This window comes from Lissotriton helveticus (assembly GCF_964261635.1).
Source record: "Lissotriton helveticus chromosome 1_1 unlocalized genomic scaffold, aLisHel1.1 SUPER_1_unloc_28, whole genome shotgun sequence".
In the NCBI taxonomy this organism is placed as follows: Eukaryota; Metazoa; Chordata; class Amphibia; order Caudata; family Salamandridae; genus Lissotriton; species Lissotriton helveticus.
The window spans coordinates 414,032-436,356 of record NW_027611668.1 but is presented as its reverse complement, the minus strand read 5'-3'; the positions used below and the strand labels follow the sequence as shown (position 1 = coordinate 436,356).

General features: G+C 47.9%; 1 long non-coding RNA gene across 1 annotated transcript in view; it reads right to left on the bottom strand.

Annotated features, from left to right (window-relative positions):
* Window positions 1-22,090, bottom strand: part of LOC144805827 (uncharacterized) — a 53,475-nt gene extending 31,385 nt beyond the window's left edge. The window contains exons 1-3 of the long non-coding RNA XR_013605609.1: window positions 21,982-22,090; window positions 659-717; window positions 476-563 (exon numbers count right to left, since the gene is read on the bottom strand). This is a non-coding gene — a long non-coding RNA (uncharacterized LOC144805827). The remainder of the gene's footprint in view (window positions 1-475; window positions 564-658; window positions 718-21,981) is intronic.
* Window positions 22,091-22,325: the final 235 nt, after the last annotated feature.

The window sequence follows — 22,325 nt, the reverse complement described above, 5'->3', positions numbered from 1 at the left end:
ATACTTATAACTCATTGTATTCGTGAAAGAACCTTCCTCATTCATAAAGACAATGTTTACTTCACAGATTCATCAATTGTTTGTACTGTGGCCCTCTTCCTGGCGAAGGCACCCCTGTTGCGCCGACACAGACATAGAATTCCACCAGTCATTTGAATTTGTGCCACTCCGTCTCCGATTGATCTTGTTTTTTATATATTGTGTCAATCTATCAGTGTTGAGCAATATGTCATCATACCAACAATGTTTTAAATGTGTCTTCAGTATGTCTGTGAGTTTGTATGATGGACATGAAAGTGAATGAATGATTATTAAAACATTTTTAATTGGTTAACACTTAATAAAGCTCATTTTGTATTTTTGATAAATAATTTGTTCTCTTTGGTTCTTTCTGACCTTTGTCTATTGATTAGCATTTAATTATTGTTTATTGAATGGTTGCCTTAAATCTGTACATTGATTGATTTTTCCCTACCTTAAGGAACCTTTTCTTAATAGTAGGGGGCTCTTCTTTTGCGCTTGTCAGCAATCCTTAGCATCTGAAGGCTTGTGAGTCAGCGATCCTTCACATAGTAGAACATATGTGAAAAAAGAAAACCCAAATCATTTCAGTGATTCTTTTTGTGCCATTTCCCCTTCTCCATTAGATGCTACTTACCTTGCTTGGAATCCTGAAAGTATATATTAGCTGACACTTCCAATATCAGGCGTACCAATCTGCAGAAGAACAATACCAGATATTTTAGCCAGCACTCACACATGGATGACAGTGAATTAACTGATGGACCTAAAAACATCAAGAAGTAATCAATACAGTTTTCTACCATTAAAAGAGCTATGAGCGAACTAAAGTTACAACATCATGTCTGCAGCAACAAACTAAAGTTACATCACACAATGCAAGAAAAACAGGTGGAAAGGTCATAAGATTGCGCAAACATGTGTGAACCTAATTTATCTGAAAGAAATAATTCATAGAGGTGCTCCAAGGAGATGTGGCCACCATACACTCCAATAGGGAGCCAACACTTCCGACTCTAAAATATAAGATCCCCTGAACAACAAAATTAAGAGTTATTCCATGTACAATAGTCCAGTTTAATCAGCAGTGCTTTATTTCCTATCTCTACATGCATCCAGCTGTATTGATAACCTTTGCAACCAACATATGTTTCGTCAATAGGGTATATTCACCATCGACTTCATCAGGCTACAAATAAACAGAAAACCATACATAAACTACATAGTCTCATGCTTATGTAGTAATCAACCACCGTATCCCTGGTGCACGATCTTTTGTGTTACACCGCATTCCAAAAGGCTATTTCTTGAGATTAAAATTATAGTTAAGAACCGTGAAACCACAAACAAGACAATGCATCCAAAGGAAAGTGATTGAGTAGTGCGTCTTCAATACCAAAGAGAAGAAACCTAGTGACACCTCAAAAGAACACCCGTGTTAGGAGGACAGTTGTCCAGAAACAGACTGCAAAAAAGAATACCAGGTGAATAGTTAATACAAAGAGGAAATCCACATAACCACTCATATTACCCAAAACAGTGATAAAACTTGCCGCATTAAGGGCTAATGCTAGCTGCCTCCCTCTTAAAGAGCGCAAGGAAAATGTTAGTGGATTAGAGAGACCCTGCAAAGTATAGGCAGGGAAGCGCGGGATCTCTGTCTCGAAGGCTTCATTTATGTCCTGGAGTATCAGGTCCCAGTATCTTACCAATTTGAAGCAATGCCAAAGTAGATGTACTAATGAGCCTGTCTGCCCGCAGCCATGCCAGCGGTAAGCCGGGGTCGGTCTTTGTTCCAGTGGTTCTGTTGGGCCGCAGTTAGGTACCAGTATGAGGCAACTTTATAAGCTGCTTCGGTACCTGGGATGTTGTGTGCAGTGTGATGTGTTCTAAAAAATATGTCCTGCCACTCCTTGTCTGTGAGGGATCTGCCTATTTCCTCCTCCCACCTTAACTGTCCCTTAGAGTACGTTGGTGTGGTGTCTACTGAGAGGAAATAATACAGTTCTGATATAAGGCGCTTACCGTCGCTTTTAATAATAAGCCACTTTTCATACTGGGTTAATGGACGAGAAGCGCCTGGTCTCATCTCCGGGTAGGTTACCCAGTGATGAATATACCTTTAAATCTCGCATTCTTTTTCCCCGCAGGGAATCACAACGCAGTCGTTACAACAAGCGCGTTGTGATTCCGCATACCATTACTCCACAAGTCAGAACAACAACTTGCAGAGGAGGGGCGCTGGAAGTTGGAATAGTATAATTTACTATTCCAACTCAAGTCTGTGCGGACACTAGGGAAGGTTTTGGATTTTAAATCCAACACCTCCCAACCCCCCCGCAAAGCGCTGTTCCGACTTGCGGAGTAATGGTATGCGGAATCACAACGCGGTCGTTGTAATGACCGCGTTGTGATTCCCTGCGGGGCAAAACATTTGTTGTAAACGCTGTTTACCCCCAGTGACACGCTTGAGTATAGGCGTACTAGTCAGTGACGGGGATTTCGTAATCTTTCTGAAGCTGATCAAAGGGAATGGCCCTGTCTTGATTACACCCCTTCTCACGCCACTGCTGGAATGTTTTTGATTTGCACCCAGGCGGGAAGTCAGGGTTGTCCACCAATGGAGTTAGCGGGGAGGGGAATGAAGTAAAGCCATGGCGGATTGCAGTTACGTCCCATACTTTTAGGGTAGTTGTCATCACCGGGGAGATGTAAAGCCCCCATGCGTTGTGCCTACGCGGGAGCCAAATCTCTCCCCAAGTTTTCGCTCCTGCAATTATTTGGTTACTAAACGATCAATGTTTCTCTGAAAGTGGGTGGTTCCACTCAAGAATGAAGGGTAGTTGTGATGCTTGAAAATACCTGGACATCACTGGGGCCCCCCCATCTTACTTGCGTTTTGTGATCTGCGCAAAGCTGAGTCGCTGTTGCTTCCCACCCCAGATGAAGTGGTTGATGGCCCACTGTAGGTTGCGCAATGTAACCGCAGGTGGGGAAAGGGGGATAGTTTGAAAGATGTACAATATGCGCGGCATTATCGTCATTTTAACTGCTGCAACATGACCCGCCCAAGAGAGACCCGGTCATGACCATGTGGAGGGGGTTTCAGTAGTCTGTTCTAGAAGTGGCCCGTAGTTAGCCGTTAGTGTCTTATTAGGGATTCATACTAAGAAAATCCCCTGGTATGGTATGTGATTGCTGGTCCAAGTGAATGGGAAATGCCTGGACAGGGCCTCTACTGTGTCAGGGGTAGTAGACAGATTCAGTATTTGTAACTTGGGAAGGTTTACCTTGAAGCCCGCCACTTCACTGAACCACGAGAATTTGTCCACTAGGGTCACGAGCGAGGTCTCGGGATTTGTCAAGGACAGGAACACGTCGTCAGCGTAGAGGCTTATAGTATCTATGTCAGCCCCCAGGTGGACCCCGGAGATCAACGGGTTGTCTCTAACCTCTGAATTTGGTGTATCCCGCTTGGATAGATTTGTGATTCTTTTTTCTTCAAGCTGATATTTGGATATTCTCCACCAGTACTTATGGTGGGTCCGATCTTCAATTGGTGTTCTTTTCTTATCTTCATTATCTCTCCTCCTGTTTTCTCACTTCCCTCACTTTCTTGTCACTCTATTCTTAGTACATATAAAAAGAATTCCTGTTAAACTTATCTTTTTTTCACTTGGTGATGGCTGGTGCTTGTTTTACTTACACTGCAGTCAATTCCACCTTTTTTATACTCTTGGATTCTTGAGTCACACTGTTTAGATGTGTATTTAGGTCTACAACAAACTCTGTTAAATTTTGGATGTATAGACCCGTCAAGGAGTGTATACAGCATGTTTTGTTTTACATAACATATGGTTTATCTATGTTTCTCAAATGTATATACAAATGTTGTTTTTTATGTGTTTTTAAATATGTCAATCTCTATATATGTTAGTGAATTATATGGTATTTATATGTTTGTTTTTGTCAATGTATGCAATTTTGTATGTCATATTTATACTAGCATTGTTTGATATTTCCAGCCTTGAGAAAGTCTTAGTGCAAGACGAAAAACGTGTTGGCAAACTGCGTGCTGGGAGATCTTATACGATTTTTTGAATACTAATAAAGAATTGATGAAATCACAAGAAGATTGACATTCAATTGACTCTGAACAGCCTGGATCTTCTTTCTTGGAATTGATGTTGGTTTTACTCTGTCTCATTGTCCAATAGAGGGTATACAGATGCCTTAATAAGCGATTACTTAGCTAGGACTGAAAAGAAACTTATAAGGTGTGCTTTGGATAGCCTCAATGCTGTATGTTCATATTTGGCATCGACGTTGAGCAATGAGACTGGACGATAGGAGGCACATTCAAGGGGATCTTCAGATGGTTTTATGATTACTCAAATGGAGGCCTCCGAGAGGGAATCAGGGAGTGCTCCCGTATCAAGAAATGAGTTAAAAAGCTGTGTCAGAACAGGGGCTAGTGTCTGACAGAATTTGTTATAGAACGGGGGGGGGGGGGTAAAGCCATCCAGGCTCGGGGACTTGGAGGTTTTGAGGCTGGCTATTGCTGTCACTACCTTGTAAACTTGGATAGAGCGATCAATGTAAGATGCAGTATCAGTAGGCAGCGCCGCCAGCTGCGCACCATGGAGGTAACTAGCTATGTCTCTATGTGTAGAGTCTTCCTCCGCACTAAGTTTGCTGTAGAAGGCTCAGAAAGCTTCTGCAATTTTGCGTATACTAGAGTCCCGGACGGGTCTTTGATTGCCGGTATTGTTATGGTAACCTCTCTTTGGCGTAGCTTATGGACTAGCATGCAGCCAGAAGGATTTCTGTTAAGGAAGAATTTGTGCCGGAGATGCACTAAGGCATATTCCGCTCTCTCTAGGTCCAATCGGTGGAGAATTAAGTGTTTCTTCTTCAATTCCCTCCAGAAGCGGGGGGGGTACCGGTGAGTTTGTGTATGAATTCCAGTTCTGCTACTGATGCCGCTATTTGCTTCCTCTGTTCCTTCCGTAGCTTGTTTTAGCTTGCTGATGTGGCTATTAATTCCCCTCGTATAACTAGTTTTAACGCTTCCCACAAGGACGCCGGGCGAACCTAGTCTCGGTCATTGGTGGTGAGATAGTCTTTGATTGCCTTGCTAATAGCTTTAGTTATCTGGTCAGAGTGAAGCATGGCGTCACGAAGTAGCCATCGTGACGGGCATGGTTGAGAGCCACCTAGGTTCAGCGATAGCGTGATCAGGGCATGATCAGAGAGGGAACGGGATTCAATTGTTGCTTCAGCTACGCATCCCCAATAGTGCATCTGCGAGGAGTAAATGATCAATAGGGGCATAGGATCTATGGGCCGCAGAAAAGTATGTGTAGTCTTTGGCGGAGGGGTGTGTCTGACTCCATATATCATTAAGGACGCAATTCATACGCCATTGATGTCCAGTCTGTGTGACGGTCCCAGCTTGTGTAGCGAGATGCCCCGAGCGATCTAAGTCTGTATTCATTACCAGGTTAAGCCCCCCCACCCTATCACCACCTCCCGGTCTTGCGAGGCTAAGACTTGTGTAAGGTAGGTAATCAAGAAGCGTTCCTGGTGTTCGTTCGGTGCATAAATAGATGCCACTGTTAACCGTTTATGACCCCACTGGAGCCTAATCCATAATTCTCTGCCCTTGTGTTCAGCTATCACATCTGTGACCTTTCCCAGGAAGCTCTGGGCAAGCAGTATGGCAACCCCATTTTTTTTAGTTGTGTCAGTGGTCCAGTATGGTCTGGGAAACCTGGGTGAGCGCATGCGGTGGGTATCCCTGACAAGTAAGTGGGTTTCTTGCAATAAGCATATGTCTCGCCGAAGTGTTCTAGTAAGATAAAATCGCTTTGCACTTTACTGGACTATTGAGGCCTCGAACATTGAGGCTCACCAAACGTATATTATGCATTGCACGAGTTCAGGAAGCCCCTATGCAGCTTGTTCACTTTGTCCTCGTCACGCCTGCGAGGTAGCGATGGAGCGCCATACCATGAAGTTCGTAGAACTCTTGGAGCCCTTCTGGAGACTTGGCTGGTGCGGAGGAGAAGAAGTGAAAGAAGATAGAATGTACCCATAACCAACAAAAGGATATACTGAAGAAATCAACAGGAGCCAAGTCTGTCAAGACCCAAGAGTCAGTATGAGGCGACGACAGCCAAGGGAGGACTGTTCTGGAGGACCACCCTCCAAGAGATTCTGTGTGGGACCTCTGAGCGACCCGCAGATTGTACAGTACTGGGAGCATCCTACCAACAGCCCCTCTACCGCCTCCTTCAGTGCCTCGCAAGTCCCTCCGCACCCCGGGAGCAGGGTCGTCTTCAGCTCATGATGCAGTTGAAAAGGTGGATTCCGCTGATAGGACCTGTAGCACCGCCTGTCTCTTTTTCCTAATGGTGGCCAAGTCGGGCCGGGCCCGCAGTGGTTGCTTGTTACCTTCTGCCATGCAGTTCGTATACACTTAGGAGAGGCGGGCTACTCCTCAGAATCATCCTGCGTGGTGATGTGCAGGAGGGCACAGGCTTCCCTGAGTGATCTGATCGAGAGATCCTTCATACTTGAAGATGATGCGGAAGGGGTGGCTCCATGCAAAGGGTATATTAGCCTTTTTGAGGTGTTCTGTTACAGAGAGGAACGTCCTACGTTTCTGCAAGTTGATCCTGGAGAGATCCTGGTAAAAGGTTAGGGAATAGCCTTTGAAGTGGACCGGTGGGAGTCTCTGGCTTTTCTAAGAATGTCCTCTTTGATTTGAAAATTGCGAACGCAAACCAGTATATCGGCCGGGGGACCTTTCCCCAGGCATTCAGCTCCCACTCTGTGAACCGAACCCGGTCTAGCTGTAGTGCAGAGGTTTCAGGAAGTCCGGAGACATGTCGTAGGAGGTCTGTGACAAACTTGCGAAGGTTGGAGCCCTCTGCTTTGGATGGCACACCTCTCATTCTTATATTGTTCCTCCTGGATCTGTTCTGCAGGTCCTCGTTGCGAGCCTGAAGGTCCAGCTGCTGCTCTTTTAGCCGTAGCCCCCCTTTTTGAAGCCACAAGAACTGCTCCTCCCGGCCTGGCTCCCTGTATTCAAGCTTGGCGACTTTCTCGCCCACCTCGGCCACCTCGCATGTCACCTATCGGATTTCCGATGCTAATTCGGTTTTCATCATCTGCAGGTCTGCACGTAGTGAGGAGAAGAGTGTTTCAAGGAATGCCTTAGTGACCATACCCTCTCCGTCATCTGCGTCTAGCCGAGCCTCATGCCCTTGGCTTCTAGCCTTATCTTCCATCCTGGAACTGCCTGACTTTCCGAACATGACGCCTTGTATTACGAGAAGCGGTTGAACCCCCCTGTGTCGATTTGAAGACTGTGCATGACTGGTTCTGTATCGTCTCCGTAGAAAATGGAGGAGTCAGCCTGAACCCTACTCATATGCGGAGATTACCCTCTTAACTATTGGCATCCTTCTCTCTTCTTCATCTCCTGGACTTGGCATTATTGGAGTGAACCCAGCTTGGGAGTCGCCCACAAGAATGACTTTCAACCTCTATGAGCATTTCTTGAAGTTCCTTATTTGAGGACCTCTGCATTGCTGGATCCCCCGTGAGAGTTGACGTGTCTACTTTTTAGATTGATTGCTTGTCCCACTGTGAACTGTACATCATTGCCCTGAAAAAGGTGTAGCTCCGTCTGGGGGCCTTACACCTAAGCGTGCGTCGGCGTTTTGTGTAATCTGGGGTCTAATTGGCTGATCTGTTGTCCATCCCCCTGATTACTATTTTCCATCTATTATTATTAGATCAGCTCATGGCTATTATGTACCTTGGTAATGGATGCCTGGTTGTGGTATGAGAGTGTTTGAAATGCTGGTATGTATGAAGGTATGAGAGTTTTTTTGTTTGATGTCGATATGTGGGACTATATTTGTCAAATCATCAGTTTTTTAGAAAAATCCCCATGTGGTTTGTCATTAATGTATTGAATAAAATGTTTTTCTATGTAATAAAACTTGTATCTATTTTTCATTATGTGCTGAATTAATATGTTTTGATTTGGGTGGTTCTATATGTATCAAAGGACCTCCTTGTGAGTTCTATATTAAATCTATTTGGCAGGTATCTTTTCTCTTGTTGTATTTTGCCTTTCCGTACATGTTCCCTGCCATGGCTTTGAGGCTGAGGGGATTAGCTATCTTTGTGCCAATTATTCGATGTGACCCTGCAAAGCGAAAGATGGGCCAAAACTTGGGCAGGCTGCTCATCACACGCCACAGGAGCACGCCACAGGATTAGGCACGCTTTTGATCCCTACTGTTCACCGGGACACCTGCACGCTCCAGAGTTCTCCCACACTGTGGTCCAGAGCCGTGGCGCATTCCGCAAGCTCTGTTCGCCTCACCAGTCCAGGTTGTCCACACAGCCCCTGGGGGAGAGGGGATCAATCAGCTCCCCTGTCTCCGCGGTCCACGGACCTCTACCCCATGGAGGATCATCACTCGTTCGGTGGACATCCGTATACTATAGGCCGCAGGTCCCGGTCCAGAGACCGCTGGTCCTCTTAGCCTTTCGTTCTTTCGCGCCCATGGTTCTATGCTGCTTCCGCAAGGATCCGCTTGTACCCCCTTCTCTCAGGAGCTTGTATTTACTCTCAGGGGCCCCTACTGGGGAACGAAGGGCTTGAATTATATGCTTATTTAGGCGGCGGCATGGAGTGATCTAAAAGCGCGTCCTAGCCGTCCACCATCTTGGCCACGCCCCCAATTAACTTTTATAGAGGCAAAACAGTGTTTGCAGTGTTGGGCAGTGTTACTTGTCTAAGAGTAGAGTTTACATTGTCTGTGTAGTGTTACCCATGAGTGTAGTGTGTATAGTGTCTGGGCAGTGCTGTCTCTTGTCCCAGGGTAGTGTTTACAGTGTCTGGGCAGTGCTATCTGTTGTCTGGCGGGAGTGTTCACAGTGTCTGAGCAGTGCTATCTGTTGTCTGGCGGGAGTGTTTACAGTGTCTGGGCAGTGCTATCTGTTGTCTGGCGGGAGTGTTTACAGTGTCTGGGCAGTGCTATCTGTTGTCTGGCAGGAGTGTTTACAGTGTGTGGGCAGTGCTATCTGTTGTCTGGCGGGAGTGTTTACAGTGTCTTGGCAGTGCTATCTGTTGTCTGGTGGGAGTGTTTACAGTGTCTGAGCAGTGCTATCTGTTGTCTGGCGGGAGTGTTTACAGTGTCTGAGCAGTGCTATCTGTTGTCTGGCGGGAGTGTTTACAGTGTCTGGGCAGTGCTATCTGTTGTCTGGCAGGAGTGTTTACAGTGTCTGGGCAGTACTGTCTGTTGTCTGGCGGGAGTGTTTACAGTGTCTGGGCAGTGCTATCTGTTGTCTGGCAGGAGTGTTTACAGTGTCTGGGCAGTGCTATCTGTTGTCTGGCGGGAGTGTTTACAGTGTCTGAGGGGTGCTATCTGTTGTCTGGCGGGAGTGTTTACAGTGTCTGAGCAGTGCTATCTGTTGTCTGGCGGGAGTGTTTACAGTGTCTGAGCAGTGCTATCTGTTGTCTGGCGGGAGTGTTACAGTGTGTGGGCAGTGCTATCTGTTGTCTGGCGGGAGTGTTTACAGTGTCTGTTCAGTGCTACCTCTGAGGGTAGTGTTTCCAATGTCTGAGCAGTGCTACCTGTTGTCTGCTTTTAGTGTTTACAGTGTCAGGCAGTGTTACTTGTCTGAGGGTAAGTTTACAATGTCTGGGCAGTGCTATCCCTTGTTTGTTTTTAGTGTTTACAGTGTTGAGCAGTTTTACTGTTGTCTTAGGGTGCTGTTTACAGTGTCTGGGCAGAGTTTCTATTGTCTTAGGGTAGTGTGTACAGTGTATGAAGTGTTGCATGATGTCGGGGGGAGTGATTACAGTGTCCAATCTATTGTGTTTTTAGTGTTTACAGTGTTACCTGTTGTCTGAGGGTAGAGTATGTAGTGTCTGGGCAGTGTTTCATGTTGTCTGAGGGTAGTGTTTACAGTGTCTGGGCAGGGTTTCTATTGTCTTAGGGTAGTGTGTACAGTGTATGAAGTGTTGCATGTTGTCGGGGGAGTGATTACAGTGTCCAATCTATTGTGTTTTTAGTGTTTACAGTGTTACCTGTTGTCTTATGGTAGTGTTTATGTTGCCTGGGCAGTGGTATCTCTTGTCTGAGGGTAGAGTTCACAGTGTCCGGGCACTGTTACCTGTATTCTGAGGGTAGAGTATGTAGTGTCTGGGCAGTGCGTCATGTTGTCTGAGGGTAGTGGTGGTGACCCTTGACCCTGCTCGCAGGGCCGGTCGCTCCACACACCGCACGGCTCCCCGTGTGTGACCAGGACTCCTGCCCTTCACCGCTGCTGCCGCAAGTTCGCCGCTGCACCCGTATTTCTGAGTATTGTTGTTGACTGCACCCAGTGTTTTACTTGCATTGTGCCCTGCTTATTGCCTGTTGCCAGTATATTTTGTGTTTCTCCGTGACTGTTTTTCCCGCTTCTGTGCCCCCCGCTCCCCGCTTCCCACCGCTGCTCCCCTGCGGCCCCGTCCCTTTTCCCGCTGTGCTATGCTCCCTCTGTCGCCCATTGGCCACCCCGCTCCCACCTCCCAGCTGCTCCTCCCTCCCACTTGGCCATTTATGAAGGACGCCGCGCGGAAGCGCAGCGGACGTGCCAAAGGCAAGCCCGTCTGCGCCCGTCTGCGCCTGGACCGCGCCCATCGCCAGAACCCCTGGCCTCCGCCGACACCAGGACATCCGACTAAGATACGACACCGCCGCCCTCATCGCACTCAACACCGGACGACCAACCGCCTGCTACCAAGCCACCCCAAAGCGCACCCACGGACCCTTCACCTGTCAAGCCTGCAAATTCACCTGCCTTCGACCCCGCACCCCGCCCGCCAAACCAAACACCAACAACAACCCCCTTAAGTGCATCCTCCTCAACACCCGCTCCGTTCACAAGCACGCCATCGAACTCTGGGACCTCCTCGACACATCAGCACCAGACGTCGGTTTCCTCACGGAAACCTGGATGAACGCCTCCTCAGCCCACGACATCGCCATAGCCATCCCAGACGGCTACAAAATCACCCGGAAGGACCGAACCAACAAAACAGGAGGAGGAGTCGCCATCACCTACAGGAACACCATCAACGTCACGACCAACGCCGAAGACATCGTCCCCACCGCCGAACACCTACACTTCCAAATCCACACCAACCCCCAGACCACCCTCAGAGGAACGCTCATCTACAGACCCCCAGGCCCGCGCACACAATTCAGCGAAACCATCGCAGGCTTCATCATCCCGCACGCCCTAGCCTCACCAGAATACATCCTCCTAAGAGACCTGAATTTTCACCTGGAAAAAAACAACGACAACGCCACCTCCCCCCTGCTCTACAACCTCACCAACCTCGGACTCAAGCCACTGGTGGACACCCCCCACCCACCTCGCCGGCCACACGCTCGACGCCATATTCTCCGCCAGTAACCACGTCGCCTTCAACCACTCCACCGGACTCCACTGGACCGACCACAGCTGCGTACACTTCATCTTCAAGAAGACTACATCTCACCACCTCGCGCATCGGATCCTCCGCAGATGCTGGAGCAAAATCACCACAGACCAGCTAACCACATCGCTGAGCCAGAACCCACTAGCCGACACCAATCTACCCGACACCAACAACGCAGCCCACAACCTCGCTCAGTGGATCACCAACTGCGCCAACGACCTTGCTCCACTGAAGAACCCCCAAGGCAAGACCGGCAACAGAAAACCCCCATGGTTCACAGATGCCCTCAAAGCCGCAACGAAATCTTGCCAAACACTCGAAAAGACCTGGCGCCACGAACGGACAACAGAAAACATGACAACCCTAAAAAACACCACCTGCGAATACCACCTGCAGATCCGGGCCACCAAGAGGACATCGTTCAAAGAGCGACTGGACAACAACACCAACAACAGCAAAAAGCTCTTCAGCATCGTCAAAGAGCTCTCCAACCCCAACGCCAGCAACAACGACATCACCCCGTCACAAGATCTCTGCAACGCCCTCGCCACCTTCTTCCACCGCAAGATCGCAGATAAACACGACAGCTTCAGACCCCAATCTCCACCTCTGGACACCAAACCAGCGACCCCCACCACCACCCTCAGCGTATGGATCCCCATCAGCAGTGAAGACACCATCCACGTCATGAACTCTATCCACTCCGGCTCTCCCTCCGACCCGTGCCCCCATCACATCTTCAACAAAGCCGACACCATCATTGCACCCCACCTTCGGAACGTCGTAAACAGCTCCTTCGCATCAGCCACCTTCCCTGAGAGCTGGAAACACGCAGAAATCAACGCCCTTCTGAAGAAACCCACAGTGGACCCCAAAGACCTCAAAAACTTCCGCTCCATCTCTCTTCTCCCCTTCCCGGCTAAAGTCATCGAGAAGACCGTCAACAAACAGCTAACCGCATTCCTCGAGGCAAACAACTCGCTCGACCATTCCCAGTCCGGATTCCAAGCCAACCACAGCACCAAGACCGCCCTCATCGCAGCCACAGACGACATCTGAACCCTGATGGACAACGGAGAAACAGCCGCTCTCATCCTCCTAGACCTCTCAGCAGCCTTTGACACCGTCTGCCACCGCACCCTAATAGACCGCCTCGACAACACTGGAATCCAAGGAAAGGGCCTGGAATGGATCACCTCATTCCTCTCCGGCAGAACCCAGAGAGTCTGCCTCCCCCCCTTCCACTCCGAGGCCACTGAGATCATCTGCGGTGTACCCCAAGGATCCTCACTCAGCCCAACACTCTTCAATATCTACATGAGCCCCCTCGCCACCATCGCACGCAAACACAACATCAACATCATCTCCTACGCCGACGACACCCAACTGATACTCTCCCTCACCAAAGACCCAGCCATCGCCAAAACCAACCTTCAGGAAGGTATGAAAGAGGTAGCGGACTGGATGAAGCACAGCCTTCTGAAGCTCAACTCAGACAAGACGGAGGTCCTCATCCTCGGACAATCCCCATCAGCCTGGGACGACTCCTGGTGGCCCACGGCGCAGGGCACCGCACCGACACCCACGAACCAGCTCGCAACCTGGGATTCATCCTGGACTCCTCCCTCACGTTGACGAAGCAAGTCAACGCCGTTTCATCCTCATGCTTCAACACGCTACACATGCTCCGGAAGATCTTCCGATGGATCCCCACCGAAACCAGAAGAACAGTCACCCAGGCCCTCGTCACCAGCCGACTGGACTACGGGAACGCCCTTTACGCAGGAACCACGGATAAACTTCAGAATCGTCTCCAGCGCATACAGAACGCCTCCGCACGACTCATTCTCAACATCCCTCGCAACAGCCACATATCCGCCCACCTGAGAGACCTCCACTGGCTCCCCTTCAACAAAAGGATCACGTTCAGGCTGCTGACCCACGCACACAAGGCGCTCCACAACACGGGCCCCGAATACCTCAGCAGCCGCCTCTCGTTCTACACCCCTACCCGCCAGCTCCGCTCCACCAGTCTCGCCCTCGCCACCGTCCCACGGATTCGTAGAACCACCACCGGAGGAAGATGATCGTTCTCCTACCTGGCAGCGAAGACTTGGAACTCCCTCCCCAAACGCCTACGACTGACCCAGGACCATCTCACCTTCAGGAAACACCTCAAGACCTGGCTCTTCGAGAAGTAGCGGCACCCCTCCACCCCCACTCAGTGCCTTGAGACCCTCACGGGTGAGTTGCGGGCTTTATAAATGTATTGATTGATTGATTGATAGTGTTTACAGTGTCTGGATGGTGCTATCTGACGTCTGTGGGTAGTGTTTACAGTGTCTGGGCAGTGTTGCCTATTGTCTGAGGGTACTATTTACAGTGTCTGGGTGGTGCTATCTGAGGTCTGAGGGGAGTGTGCACAGTATCTGGGCAGTGTTGCCTGTTGTCTGATGGTAGTGTTGACCCAATTTGCAGTTGCAAGATCCCACAGCTATCTGAATACTTTAAAGGAGGGGGTGGTGCTATTCTCCAGCCAGAACGCGAAGTCTTTTGTAATCAGGAGTGGGTGGAGGTACTCGTGTGTCATCGGGGTGGAGGAATGGTTCATGAGGTTGGAAGGCATGGCTTGGCAGTTCGGGTTGGACTGTTCCCATGAGGCACAGGGTCAGACTGATTTGCATATAGCCATGTCTGAACTGGGGTGGCAGAGTGGGCTAAAGAACGGTGATGGATGAAACCCAGATCTTTTGACTGGGTGTGAGTGTTTGATTGGTTCAGATGCTCCGTCCATTACCACCCCCTTTTGTACCGCTAATGGTTCATGAAGTTGCCAGCTGCAGTAGCAGGAGAGGATTCTGAGGCTGACATTGGGGCACAGTGTGATTCTGATCTTCACAATCTCCCCGATTTTTTTTTTTTTTTAGCGTGAAGTGGGTCATGGAAAGGGTTTCTCCGAGTATTGCTGCTACTACAACCCCATGGTGTTGTTGGTGTGTTTCAAGGAGTATGTCTGAAGCATGAGATGCTGCAGCACACGGCACAGGAGTCTAAAAGGCAAGTCTCTGGGATGAGGTGGGTGTGAAGTTTGGGGTGTGCGATAAGGCTGTGTATATCTGGTGCAGGCCTCACAGCAGATCTTACAATAAAAAGATTTCAAGAATTGCTTTTTTTAATGCTGTCTGTCAGCAGATTACACTTAGTGCTGGACGTTGGTAGGATGCTGCTGGACTTGAGGATCTCACTCAGTTTAGGGTCCCTGGTCACGGTTTGTCATTCATGCTTTTCCAGCTGGGTCTGGTGGTTCATTGGATGAATGCGCCCAATGTAGGGGCCTGTATTTAACCTTATGGTCACAGATTCAAATCCTGGCAGGTCCACTCACTCTTTCATCCTTCTGAAGTCGATAAAATGTGTACCAGTGACTTGGATAACAATATAATCTGTTATTCAGCACAATGAGGCCCTTCTGGGTGACCGTGTGTTAGAAATGGGGGTCTCTAGTTGGCAATGATTTGCACCTTTGTCCAAAAAGGAACCCTTCAGGATTAGGGGGTACACTACTGAAATAACCCCAGCTCACTTCCTTGGTAGCTTGGCACGAGCAGTCAGGCTTATATCAGAGGCTGTGTGTAAAGCATTAGCACATAACCAACAGTAACAAAGTGAAAACACCACAAAAGGACACCACACCACTTTAGAAAAATATCCAATACTTTATATATTCAAAACAAAAACAAAACAATACAAATCCAACATACAGTTCTTCAAAATATGAACTTCTCCAGAATAACCTTAAAATAGAGTTCCTTGAAGTCTGTAGCTCCGTTTGGTGCTACAGCGGTGCTGAGAACAGAATCCAACAGTTCCATCAGACTGCATCGGTCATGGGGTCCGCAGATTCGTAAACAGTACCTTTTAGTTGCAGCCGATCACGTTGATGCGTGCCGGTCATTGCAACCGTTGTGGTTGCGATGTGAAGAGTAGCTGTGCAGCGTGCGGTGCCCTCAAGATTCGTACGGGTAGCAGCTTGGTGACGATGGTCGTCGGTAAGACCAGAGTTGCAGGGCGAGATGCGGCTGTGCCCTCTGCGGTGCCTTCCGGACACGTAGTCGGCGACAAAGTCTGCTGCTTTCCCCCTCTGTGGCAACTGAAACTGCGATTCCAGAGGTGGTACCCAGAGGTAAGTGAAGTCTTTGCTGTCCTGGGGACTTCGTGAACAGGAGGTAAGTTCGGTTTGAAGCTCTTGGAGATACTCAGCACAAGTTTAAGAAAGTTCAGTCCAGTCCTTTTACTGCCCAAAGCAGAATCAGCAACTGCAGGCCAACCCAACAAAGCAACAACACAGCAAAGGGGCAGTACTCAACCTGCAGTTCTTCCAGCTCTTCTTATTTGCAGGTTCCTTGATTCCAGCGAATTCTAAAGTTCTGGGGTGGGGGCCCCAATATTTATACTCAGTTCCTCTTTGTTCCCTTGTGCGGAGAGTGTCTGTGCCCAGCCCATACCAGTTCTGTTCTCCGTGGCCCGGCTTCCTGGCAGGAGGTGGAGACAGCATTGTCCAAGGCAGACCAGGCCCATTCAGGTGCCGGAAAATTCCTCCCACTACACTAAATGCAGCCCAGGTCTATTCAGCCCAGCCCTCACTCATCCATTGAAGGCAGGACACACCTCGACCCCCCCAGTGGCTGTCTGAAGAGAATGCTCACCCCCAGCCCCTGTCACTCCAAAGCCAGATAGTCAATCCAAAAACTCAGCAGAGGCACACAGGATCATAAAACTCATCTGAGTGCAGACATACTAAACTCCCTTTCTCGATTTTGTCCCAATGGGAAGATATACTCGTAAAATCTTACAGAGTATTCCCCATTCTATCCTATAGGACAGATAACCTTTCAAAAGTGAACAAGCATTTGCAATGCAATAGGTCTCGCATTAGTAAAAGTTTGAGCTATTAGCATTGCTGATAATAATGCAACGCCAATGACTGAAACATTTAGTAATGCGAGACCTGTTGCATTGCAAATGCTTTTTCATTTCTGGTACGACACAGACCGTATCAGTCTCTACGTCTTAAAGATACTTTTAAATGGTTTGTGTATCCCAAAGAAATCCGGCTCCTATACCATTATGAGTTAAGCCAACCAAGTCATTTACAGTGCTTAAAAACAATAGAAAGGCAACATATAATTGTATATATAAACACCTAACTTCCTATAGACGTGTCGTGGGCGGAACTTCCACGCTGCTAACATAAACGAGGTGGACCCGGAAGGTCTCCTTGGAAATGTTCAATAAGCAGCAAATTTGGAAATACCAGGTACATTTCATTTCCCTCCAGAGTGCTCCACTGCGCAGTGGACCTTGTAATTCTGACAGGGCTTGTAACACTTGTTACCGACCCAATCAGCATTACTAGGCCACTGATAATGAGGCACTTAGACTAACTGAGCCACTACCCTGCTGACAGTGACAGCACATCTCCAGGAACGTATTCAGACTGTTATACTCCGGGCTGCGATACGAACCTCGGCCCAGAAAGCAAACAATGCTGTAATACCACACTAATGACAAATTATACGCTATCTAATTGCCAAATAACAATAATAAGAACATACATAAGCTGACTGAGTGCTCTTGTAGCACTCAGTCAGCTTTATTCATTGTTCAAGCTCGCTGCTAGATACAAAAAATAACCCCCTGTGATTCTGGGCAAATCACTTAATCTCCCGTGCCTAAAAAAATGAAAGTGTGTCCTCATGTAACGTAACTGGTGCTATGTAAAGCGCTCTGATAACTGATTCGGTTCGGTTCTAGTTCGCGCTATATAAAACTCCCCAAAAAAAAAAAATACAACACTATGAAAAAAATTATTTATGCAATATGCGCTAGGTTGAAAAAGAGGCAAAGAAGGTCATTTAGGTAACATGATTTGGCTACAGAGTATAGACAGGAAGAGTGCGAGGTGTGCTGAGTTCTGTTCCCTCCTCACAGTTGGACATCACTGTCCAGTTTCGGGCATGACTAACACTGTACCTGATTGCAAGATTATTGCTGTTCTTTATCCGGGCATTAGTCTTGAGCCTCAAACTTGATCTCCCCAGGGCCTTCATTATAGCGTTGGAACAATCATTCGTCTGCTGCGGATCACCTCGGTGTTTGGAGATGATGGACTTTCATGTTTATTTTGAGTGCAATTGGGCCTGTCCTATCCTGTCTGATTGCAAAACACGCCAAAATGCACAGTACCGACTAACAAAGCTTTATGTAAAGGGCGAGGAATTGCCTGGGTGGCGGTTTATGCTGCAGTTCTCGAAGGATGCTGCGTCAGGGCTTAATGGTGCCGGTGGTTGCAAGTGTTGGGCACCGGCTCTCAGTTTCGGGGCGCGTAACATCTATTTTATCATCAGACTGTTTCCCAGAGAAAGATAGAAAAGGCAGCAAATGAGAGACAAAGGGACAAGAAAGGGAAGAAAAAGAACATGCAAGGTGAGACAAACATAGAGAAAGTGTAGGCGGTGGAAGAAAGCTGCATGACGTCGAATCGGGACTAGGCAGGGCCAGTATTCGGCGTACTGAACATTTGGCAGCACCGAGGGCGGCCTCTTAAAAAAAGAAAAAAAACTTTGTGCCTCAGCACTTGAAAAAAAATGATGTACAAATTAAACAACGACGCTGTCTAATGAACATTACTGCTGACTTCTCCAAAATCAGTCTCAAGATGAGATTTCACACTGCGTGTCCAACATAACAGACCAATTCAGTGGGGGTACGTGTAGAAGAATTTGCTTTGTTATTCTACTTTACCAGGAGTAGGTGTGACCTTGTGACGCAGTTCCCTTTTGAGTCAATATTCCATGTCTGGTGCAAACTGGACTCAACGGGAAGGGGTAACCTTTTCTTTACGAGCGATACGTGTGATACTGGCCAACACAAACCTTGGGGGATGAACAGTATTGTAGGGGCTGAATTTGTGTGTTCTTGAATGCTCCCAACATAAAGCTAGTAATTATTTCATCGACGATTGATTGAACAAGGAAGCAACCTCGAGATTACAAAGAGTGAGTCCATTTCCAAACATCATCACTTCCGAAGAGACAAGTGGTGAAGCGTAAGAGCGAACTTAGCATCTACCAAGTTTCGTGTGCTTGCGTCACGTTCTGTATTGACAACAGCAGGCCTGTTTTGTTTAATTATTTTACAGTGTGTTCTTGCTCCCCGCAACGCTTGATTGGACTTTGTTGAGAGAAGTACACCTGCTTAAGGCCGTGCAAGTTAAGCGCTCCCTATTGCCATCTGTCGCGACTTGCAAGACACAAGATTATGTCTGAGATGGCAATCTCGACTTCTCATCCTTCCGATGCCAATAATTTGAGTCCCATTTCGGTTCGGTTCAGAAAGCTTTATTCGGTTTGCATAATACAACCATAAAAGCGACAAAGAAATATGCATGCAATTACACAGGATCATAAAATACAGGATTATTATTATTTTACAGATGGCATATTTATCTAATCATTCATTTCATTCATTTCCAGGCAATAAATAGCACTTGAAGGGAAACATTATTAATAAGTATTTAAAAAAGTATCAATGGCAACTATCGCATATAAACTAAGAAGACATATATAAAAACTTTCCTTTAAAAGCATTGTACTTAGACAGTGTCCTTGCTAAAATATTATCAAGGGTTTTTACTAAAGTGATATGTGCATAAAGAGAGAGAGCTCAAATTTGCAACAATACAATGCATAGTGAGCATATTCATATTCTCATGCAAAGTGACAAGGGCAAATAAAGAGCCGATACTCACTATAATGTTGAAGTCGGAAACTCAGCTTAATACCCCGACTATATACCCATAAATGTAGACTGGTGTATACTTATCCCAGAATACCAGTTGGAAATTGTTATAATGCTATTGATTTCCTGGCTGCTCTGCATTTTAATGAAAATAGTGCAACCCGGAAACAAATATCTGTATTCTCAAGAGCACACAATAAATTCATTGCATCCACTGTTTTACGTACGTTATATTTTAAAAAGAAGATAGGCTTAAGGTACAATTTCCTAAGGGAGGAATACAATTTACAAAATAATAAAAAATGACAACAACTCTGGTTGGAAATATTGTCACAAGGACATTTCGTAGAAAGACCTTTCTCCTATCTCTGGGAAGGATACTAAATGATGGGCGGTCCCCAGCCTCAGACGTATCAAAACAAAACGGTGTGAGGGTCTTGACACCTCCGTTAAGTATGCCTGAAACCCATTTTTGAGTCCGAGTTGTGTATAAAAAATAAAAGTTTTTTGGAACCTGATTAGTTTTAGTCGCTCTTCCCTTTTATATAATAAGAACGAGTCTTTGATTTCTTTCTTTGTAAAGGAAATTGCGTATTCGACTAGTTAGAATGTTAAAATCAAACAAGATACTACACCAGTAAATAATGTAGCTCAACCAAGGGATGCGAGAACAAAAATCTAATTTGAGACAGTCTCTAATTATTCTCTGGGTGAACTCAGTCTCCCTCTTATCCCAAATCGAGCGCCATAATAGTCCCATTTAATTCAGCAATCTTACCTTGATGCTGTGCATTGTCTTAGCCATGGCAATGTTTCAAATGCATTTTAAAAACAAGCAACAGCATTGCATGCGTTCCTTAGCTTACGTGAACCGAGCTGGTTTAGCGTATGTATTACACCTGTATACCTCCTCATACTCACAATATAGAACAAGTTCTGCCACCGAGTAGTGGGGGCAATGTTAGGGGGTGTTATCGGAGTCCGGGTACGCATTGCTGACAGGCTTACTAAAGCCATTGCAGACAAAGGCTGTGACCGCGTGCTGCAGGAGATACGAGCTGTGAAAGTGTGGGAGAGCGCGAGAAGAGCATGCGCGTTCACAGCGTGTGTCTCCTAAAGCGCACGCGTTCACAGCGCGTGTCTCCTAAAGCGCGCGGTCACATCCATTGTCTGCAATGGGTTTATTAAGCTTGTGCACCTCTCCTGTCCCACTTCGCTACTTACACAGCGACAATAAGTATCGCAGGCGACAGTGCTTCGCGATTCGACGCCAGCGAGACCTAAAAACGAATGACGCTGTAGTTCACCATCAGGACACGTCACACACACCAGGGCATGTGCTACTTTTCAAATACACTGTATCCTGCCCAGAGGGGTACCTTGGGCCTACCTTAGGGGTGCCTTACATGCAATAAAAGGGATGGTTAGGGCTTGGCAAGTGGGTGCCCTGCCAAGTCGATCTGGCAGTCACAACTGAGCGCATACACTGCAGTGGCAGCGACACCTTTAAAATGCTGCTGGTGTGGGCGGCACAATCAGTGCTGCAGGCCCACCCTCATCATTTGATTTACAGGCCCTTGGCACACAGAGTGTACTGTACTAAGGACTTACTATTAAATCAAATATGAAAATCATGGAAACACCAATCCATAACACAATTTACAATAGGAGCACTTGCACTTTAACACTGGACAGCAGTGAGAAAGCGCCCAGAGACACCAAACCAGCAAAAACAGAGAAAGAACCAGGATGTCAGAATGCAAAAAACCAGGGAAAACACACCAAAAGATGCCAGGTCTAACACTGTGCAATTTACACATACACATATTATGCTTTTCACAACTTCAATAGATTGGCACATAGTATGACAGAGAAGCCATCAGTTTTGAAATTCCATCTACAACAACCAATCACATTGAGGCCCAGCATAGCGATAAGGGTTGATGATGTTATCAACAGCACCGGGGTACCCTCTTTGATAGTCTTCACAGAAAACATTGTACATTTAAGCAGGAGGGCTGGTCGGGGTCAGTAGGCCTGGTGGGGGGTCAGTAATGGGGCAGCAGGGCTGGTGGGGGTCAGTAGTGACGTCAGCAGGGCTGGTGGGGGTCAGTAATGGGGACAGCAGGGCTGGTGGGGGTCAGTAATGGGACAGCAGGGCTGGTCGGGTCAGTAATGGGGGCAGCAGGGCTGGTGGGGGGTCAGTAGTGACGCCAGCAGGGCTCGTGGGGGTCAGTAGTGACGTCAAAGGGCTGGTGGGGGTCAGTAGTGACGTCAGCAGGGCTGGTGGGGGTCAGTAGTGACCGTCAGCAGGGCTGGGGGGTCAGTAGTGACGTCACCAGGGCTGGTGGGGGTCAGTAGTGACGTCAGCAGGGCTGGTGGGGGTCAGTAATGGGGCAGCAGGGCTGGTGGGGGTCAGTAGTGACGTCAGCAGGGCTGGTGGGGGTCAGTAGTGACGTCAGCAGAGCTGGGGGGGCAGTAGTGACGTCAGCAGGGCTGGTGGGGTCAGTAGTGACGTCAGCAGAGCTGGGGGGGGCAGTAGTGACGTCAGCAGGGCTGGTGGGGGGTCAGTAGTGACATCAGCAGGGCTGGGGGGGGGGTCAGTAGTGACGTCAGTAATGGGCCCTGATCTCCCTCAGACTCACCTCCTCGGTCCCTCCTCTCCAGGGGGGGGGGGGCGGTGGATCCCTTCTCTCGTGATCTCGTGCGGGGAAAGGTCTGATTCTGAACAGATCCCGGACAACGCTAAACTGCTCTGCGCATGCGTACAACACGGCATACTAGTCCCCCAGGGCTGTGCGCACAAAGGGACAGAATCCCAATCGTCTGTACTGCGCATGTCCATGGTATGTACACTATCATATTGCGCATGCCCAGATTAGCTGGCCCTAGTCTGACTGTACTGCGCATGCCCAGATCCCGCTGTCCTTCGCGTTCCTATCCCGCACATATCCGGGTGTAGACCCCTCCCTCGGTGATGTTCTGCGCA